The sequence below is a fragment of the Apium graveolens genome, chromosome 2, assembly GCF_009905375.1.
Source record: "Apium graveolens cultivar Ventura chromosome 2, ASM990537v1, whole genome shotgun sequence".
NCBI classification, from domain to species: Eukaryota; Viridiplantae; Streptophyta; class Magnoliopsida; order Apiales; family Apiaceae; genus Apium; species Apium graveolens.
The window spans coordinates 79,100,141-79,107,857 of record NC_133648.1 but is presented as its reverse complement, the minus strand read 5'-3'; the positions used below and the strand labels follow the sequence as shown (position 1 = coordinate 79,107,857).

Below are 7,717 nucleotides of genomic sequence, written 5' to 3'. Positions count from 1 at the left end.
CAAACCGACTATGGATGTTGTGCATCGCATCCATCCTCCGCGCTAGACGCCTATACTGCATCGAACTCAAACCAGCTCCAACATCTCTGTCTGCTACCTCCTGCTGCTGCAACGAACCAACCTCCTCTCCTAACTGAGCTCTTCAAGCTGCTCTACGGGCCTGCTGAGAACCTCCCGCAATAGCCTGATCCATGGGTACACCACCTGGCAGATGATCATATAAATACCCAAGCCCCTTAGGATCGGGATTCCCTCCATACCACTCCTGCATACTCAACAGTGTAGAACTGTCGATAGGAGCACTGAGAAGCTACAGCTGCTCATGTGCGGGCCAATGAATACCAACTACTACGCACAACTTCGTCACAACGGATGCATACGGAATAGCACCTCTAGTACCTCCTCTCAAGAATCTTAAAATCCCCTAGTAAATCACCATTCCCAAATCAATGAAATCACTCTGAAGAATACCCCACAACAGACAGCATGCTCCACAGTAATCTCATGTACATGCGAAGATGGCATGATGTTAGCACAAATAAACAAGTTCCAAGCCCGTGCAAACCTGTTCATGTACGATGCAGGGAACGTGGAGTAATTAGTAGTGCCCCTCTTGAACTTCCAGTGAGTCTCAGGCACACACAGAGTCATAATGATCAGATCCAAGTTGAAGTCCTCGGGACTCTTATCATTCCAAGTGTCCAGAGCAGGTTTTCTCGCGGGCTGCTCAATCACCCTCCTTATCGCATCAGCACTGTACTCTACAGTCATCCCCCTAACCACCGTGAAGCCATTCTTCTCCGCCTTTGCGTTAGCATAGAACTCCCGCACAACACTCATGGGCACAGTAGCAGGAGCCTCACAAAAAGGAACCCAGCCCATCTCAAGAATCATCTCCAACAGCTTACCATCCTTCCCTGATGGCAAAAAACCTCGCTCCTTAGCAATAGGTTTCGAGAGAAGCCTCGTGTACTCCTCTTCAGCCTCAAGAGTGGATAACCTCGGCCTCACACCACCCGCAGATGAAGAATCGGTGTTGCTGCTTCCTACTTTCATTCTTTGTCTCTTCGGTGCCATTGGGATTGAATAAGAGAAAATAAAAACTAAGTGTTTGAGAGAGATTTGTGTTTGAGAATTTGTGAAGTGATGGAGAAGTTGTGTATAAGTGTGTGTGTGTGTGTGTATTTATAGGTGGAGAGGTGAGAATTTGATAAGGAATAGAAGTAGGAATTGATTATGGGAATCGTGGAAATAATGGTTTTGATTGGGAGAGGGAATTATGGGATGTGGTAGAGTAAAAATCGGGTTGGAATTGATTTTGGAGTGAAAGTCCCGTTTTTTCTCTTTATTCTACTGTTATAATTTTTTTTCGAACAGGACCCGGCGGGGCCGCACGCTTGGACAGCGCGGGCACACTCACTCTCTGGAAAACTGACACGGCAGCACGCTAGATCAGCACGGGCGCGCTTGGTTACTGGAAAAACAGCACGGCCGCATGCTTGATCAGCGCGGCCGCGCTCAGCTACTGAAGTTGGCCCTAAAAATTTTTTCTTTTTCTGATTTTTTTGTGTTTTTCTCCTTTCTTCTTTCTTCCTCTACCTACTAATGTACAACAACTTTGGGTTGCCTCCCAATAAGCGCTTCTTTTACTTCGCTATCTCGAAGTACAACCTCGAGCTCAAATGGACAATAGAACAGCACTAACCACCTCGCGGTTTGCCATGTCACCATAGTAATGCTTCAACATCTGACCATTTACCTTGAATACTTGGCCCAGATCATTCTCAAAAATTTTCACTGCTCCATGTGGGAACACAGTTTTGATTATGAAGGGGGCCCTGACCACCTTGGCTTCAACTTTCCAGGAAAAAGATGGAGAGGGGAGTTGAACAAAAGAACTTGTTGCCCCGGCATAAATGATTTGAGCACTAGACCCCGATCATGCCACCTCTTGACTTTCTCCTTGTACATTTTGTTGTTCTCATAAGCTTGAAGTCGAAACTCATCGAGTTCATTTAATTGAAGCATCCTCTTCTTTCCAGCCGCATCCAAGTCAAGATTCAATTTCTTCAAAGCCCAATATGCCTTATGTTCGAGCTCCACATGCAAATGACACCCCTTACCATAAACCAACTGAAACGGTGACATTCCCAATGGAGTCTTAAATATTGTTCTATAGGACCAAACAGTTTCATCAAGTTTTAAAGACCAATCTTTCCTTGATGAACACACAACTTTCTCTAAAATGCACTTGATCTCTCTGTTAGATACCTCAGCTTGACAATTTGTCTGAGGATGATAAGCCGTGGCAATGCGATGATTCACATTATACCTTCGCATCATAGCAGTGAACTTGCCATTGCAAAAATGTGAACCCTCATCACTGATTATGACTCTTGGAGTTCCAAACCTTGTAAATATTTGCTTGTGAAGAAAATTAAGTACCACTTTCGCATCGTTCGTTGGAAAGGCCTTAATTTCAACCCATTTTGACACGTAATCAACCGCCAACAAGATATACTGATTGTTACAAGATGAGATAAATGGCCCCATGAAGTCAATTCACCAAACATCGAAGACTTCAACCTCTAGAAGCACATTAAGAGGCATCTCATCCCTCTTAGACATATTACCCACACGTTGACATCGATCACATTTCAAAACAAACTGGTGAGCATCTTTAAACAAGGTTGGCCAAAAAAACCTGCTTGAAGAATACGAGCTGCTTTCTTTTCTCCACCATAATGTCCTCCATAAGCCGTTGAGTGGCAATCTCGCAAGATCCCCCCCCCCCCATTTCGCTGTAAGGAATACATCTCCTAATGATTTGGTCAGCTCCTTGTCAAAAAAGAAACGGCTCATCCCACATATACCACTTCACTTCATGTAGAAACTTCTTCCTTTGAGCATAAGAAAAGTCGGGAGGCATGATATTACTCACAAGGTAGTTCACAATGTCTACAAACCAAGATTCTTCTTCTTGCACTCCAAATAGTTGCTCATCGGGAAAAGACTCATTTATCAATGTCTTATCCAATGAAGTAGCATTAGGATTCTCTAAACGCGAGAGATGATCAGCGACTTGATTTTTAGTTCCCTTTTTATCCTTGATCTCTAGTTCAAATTCTTGAAGCAAAAGAACCCATCTAATCTAGGCTTCGAGTCCTTCTTTGAGACGAGATATCTAATTGCAGCGTGATTAGTGAAAACTGTCACCTTAGTCCCAAGTAGATAAGATCGAAATTTCTCAAAACCATGGACAATAGCCAAAAGTTCTTTCTCCGTAGTAGTATAATTCAGTTGAGCTCCATTTAGGGTCTTGCTAGCATAGTAGACCACATGAAATATGTTGTTCTTCCTCTGCCCAAGAACTGCTCCAACTGCATAGTCACTTGCATCGCACATCATCTCAAAAGTTTCATTCCAATCAAGTGCAGTTATGACTGGTGCCGTGATTAAACTCTTCTTTAACGTCTCAAAAGATACAAGGAACTCGTTATCAAACTTGAAAGGGACATGTTTCTCTAGCAAACTGCACAATGGCTTTGAAATCTTAGAGAAGTCTTTGATGAAATGCCTATAGAAACTTGCATGACCAAGAAAGCTGTGAATTCCCTTAACAGAAATTGGTGGAAGAAGATTCTCAATGACCCCCACCTTGGCTTTGTCCACTTGAAGACCCTTACTAGAAACCTTGTGCCCAAGAATAATGCCATGTCACACTATAAAGTGACATTTCTCCGAACTGAGAACCAGATTGGTCTCAACACACCTTTTAAGAACGTGTCCAAGATTTTGCAAGCATTCATCAAAAGAATTGCCAAATACAGAGAAGTCGTCCATGAACACCTCCACATTCTGGCCAATCATATCCAAAAAGATGGTCATTATACATATCTGAAATTTGGTTGGTGCACCACATAGACCAAAAGAAACTCGTCCGAAGGCGAAAGTACCAAATGGACAAGTGAAGGTAGTATTTTCCTGATCTTCCGGAGCGATACAAATCTGATTGTAACCCGGATAACCATCCAGAAGACAGTAGTACTCATGACCGGCCAATCTGTCAAGCATCTGATCAATAAAGGGAAAATTGAAGTGATCATTCCTAGTGGCCTTGTTCAGCTTCCTGTAGTTCATGCAAACTCTTAACCCCGTGACTGTTCTCATAGAAATAAGCTCATTCTTCTCATTTGCTACCACAGTAATTCCCCCTTTCTTTAGTACACATTGAACCGAGCTTACCCATGAACTGTCAGATATAGGATAGATGATCCCTGCATCTAGCCACTTAAGAATTTCCTTCTTCCCTACTTCCTTCATGATTTGATTAAGTCATCTTTTCTGCTCGACCGTAGGCTTGCTACCTTCCTCTAGCAGAATTTTATGCATGCAGTAAGAAGGGCTGATTCCTTTGATATCTGTTATAGTCCAGCCAATTGCCGATTTGAACTCTCTCAGAATCCTCAGAAGCTTTTCCTCATCACTACCTGAAAGGTCAGATGCAATAATAACAGGCAAAGTAGATGCATCACCTAAAAACGCATACCTCAAATGCTTAGGTAAAGGCTTAAGCTCAAGAGTGGGAGCTTCCTCAATAGATGGTTTGAGGCATTTAGGAGCTTTGTTCAATTCCTCCATTCCAAGAGATTCAAAAGGCATATCAATCTTCCTCTTCAGGGAGAAGCATTCAAATATTACAATTGTTCTTCACCTTTGTCATTTTCACTATCTGAATTTCCCAATAAGGCTTTTTCTAAGGCATTGGACCTTAGAAATTGATCAAGTTCTAAAGTAACCACAGAATCGACCAACTCCACCTTTAAGAACTCCTCATTTTCCTTAGGAAATTTCATAGCATTGAACATATTAAAAGTTACATCCTGATCCAGAACGCGCATTATGAGCTCACCCTTCTACACATCTATCAAGGTTTGGCCAGTTTCCGAGAAAGGTCTTCCCAAGATTATGGGAATCTTCTTATCCTCCTCGAAATTGAGAATTATGAAATCAGCAGGGAAGATGAGTTTATCAACCTTGACCAAGACATCCTCCACAATACCTCGCGGATATGTAATAGAACGGTCGGCCAACTACAAGGTCATATAAGTCGGTTTTGGATCGGGTAAGTCCAACTACTTGAAGATTGACAAAGGCATCAGATTGATGCTAGCGCCCAAGTTACATAAGCATCTGTCAAAAGACACTATTCTGACAGTACACGGAATAGTGATATAAAGTTTCTTGAACACTTTCCTTCGTGAGAGCGACAGTCTCTAAATCATCTAGCTTCACCTTCCGAGAGAGAATACCTTTCATAAACTTTGCATAACTAGGCATCTGCTCAAGAGCCTCGGCAAAAGGTATGTTGATATGAAGTTTCTTGAACACCTCCAGAAACTTCTCAAATTACTTGTCCAGCTTTTTCTTCTACAGCCGCTTAGGAAAAGGCGGTGGAGGATAGATATGTTTTTCCCCTGTATTACCCTCAGGAGGAGTGTGCTCAACAGTAGTCTTCCTTGGTTCCACTTCTACTTCCTACTGCTCTACTTCTTATCCTCAGCTTCTTTAGTCAACGCTTGAGTTTGTTCGGGATTCACAACCTTTCCAAACCTCAAAGTGATTGCCTTTACCTGCTCCTTAGTTTCCCTCTTTCTTGGCACTTCAGTGTCACTAGGTAGTGTACCAGGCTGATGATTTAGCAAAGCATTGGCAATTTGCCCAATTTTATTTTCCAAGCTCTTGATAGAAACAGCTTGACTCTTGCACATAAGCTTCAACTCCTCTAATTCAGATTTTTCATTAGCTTGTTGCAGCTAGAGTTGTTATCTTGGTGCATATTGCGGTTGCTGAAAACCAGGGGGTTGTACTGCTTAGCTGGATACTGCTGATAAGGCTGTTGAACCACATTTTGAGCGTTGTTCCAACTGAAATTAGGATGATTGCGGTTGTTGGGATGATAAGTGGCTGGCACAGGTTGCTGCAAACGCTGAAAGTTGCTCACGAACTGAGCTGATTCACTAAAAATTGCACACTGATCAGTCTCATGGGCACCAGCACAAAGCTCACAGACACTATGATTTGATTAACTCCATAGTTAGCCAAAGTTTCCACCTTTATCGTCAAAGCCTTAAGTTGGGCAGCTATAGAAGTTGCTGCATCCAACTCCAGAATTCCTGCTACCTTTCCCTGAGTCAGTCTCTGGGAAGGATTCAGGTACTCATTAGCAGCCATCAGTTCAATAAGTTCATAAGCTTCATCGTAGCTTTTAGCCCACAAGGCTCCTCCTGATGCTGCATCAAGCATGGGTCTAGAAGTAGCACCCAATCCATTGTAGAAACAGTTAATAATCATCCAATCAGGCATGCCATAGTGTGGGTACTTCCTTAACATCTCCTTATATCGATCCCACGCCTCACACAGAGATTCTCCAGTTTGCTGAGCAAACTGAGTAAGAGCATTCCTGATTGCAGCAGTCTTTGCCATATGGAAGAATTTAGTGAGAAACTTTTGAGCAAGATCTTCCCAAGTGGAGATAGACCCTGCTGTTAGAGAATGTAACCAGCACTTAACTTTGTCTCTCAGAGAGAATGGGAAGAGTCGCAGCTTGATAGCATCTTCAGTCATATTATTGAACTTGAAAGTGTCGCAGATCTCGATGAAATCCCTAATGTGCATGTTCGGGTCTTCAGTAAGAGAACCCCCAAACTGAACTGAGTTCTGTATCATCTGAATTATGCTTGACTTGATCTCAAAAGTGTTAGCCCTGATGGCTAGCCTGATGATACTTGACTGAATGTCATTGATCTTAGGCTGAGAATAGTCCATCAAAGCCTTAGGATTTTCTGCTTGATCACCCATCTCTACTAAAACGGGTTCTTCAATTTTCTCTTCTTATTCTACCTTCTTTTCTTCTTCAAAAACTTACTTTCGAACCACCACAACTTCTTCCTCGACTTTATCCAGTGTTCTCTTACGAGTACGCGAACGCGTATGCATACACCCTCGCTAGAGTACCTGAAATAATCAAGGAAACGAATAAGTAACAATGTCCGAGTCAATGAACTTTAATGACCACTGATGGAAAACACATAAACTATAAATTAATACTGCAGTCCCCGGCAGCGGCGCCAAAAACTTGTTAGTCGCTAAACACGTGCTAATAATACATGCAAGTATACGCGTTTGCAAGTAATATAGAATCTTTTCTAGTTCGTTCCCACAGAGACTGACTTTGGTTAACTAATTAATTTACGCACTTAAGCAACAATGTATGGTTATTAATTCAATGCTAAGACGATAAAAAATTGAGGTTGTTTATAACTAAGAATTAAACTAACAATTATAACTAAGAGAATAAGATTGACTGAATTAATATATATGACAACATGGGATTCTAACTTCATTAAATACTTCATTCAACAGCCTTATTGTTCTTAACCTTAGCATGCAATGGTGATGACACTAATCAGATAACACGAAACTGATAAACGCCAACTTTCGTTGTACGAATACCATACTGCCAGACATCCACAAAAGAGATAGAAGTTGAATAGACACCAATTATATTGAGACCCTATATGTCTATAGAATTTGACAACATAACGGTTTAAGCACAAGTTATATGTCTTGATTACATAGGGCAAGCAAGATGATTAAAATTACCTACGAATCATGCATAATAAATACATGAACCTATGCTAACATGGCAAGTTCT

The 7,717-nt window shown here is 41.8% G+C and overlaps 1 non-coding gene across 1 annotated transcript; it reads left to right on the top strand.

Annotated features, from left to right (window-relative positions):
- Positions 1–6,364: 6,364 nt before the first annotated feature.
- LOC141710247 (small nucleolar RNA R71) lies at positions 6,365–6,471 on the top strand. The gene has a single exon (XR_012570777.1). It is a non-coding gene; the product is annotated as a small nucleolar RNA R71 (small nucleolar RNA).
- The last annotated feature ends 1,246 nt before the right edge of the window (positions 6,472–7,717 follow it).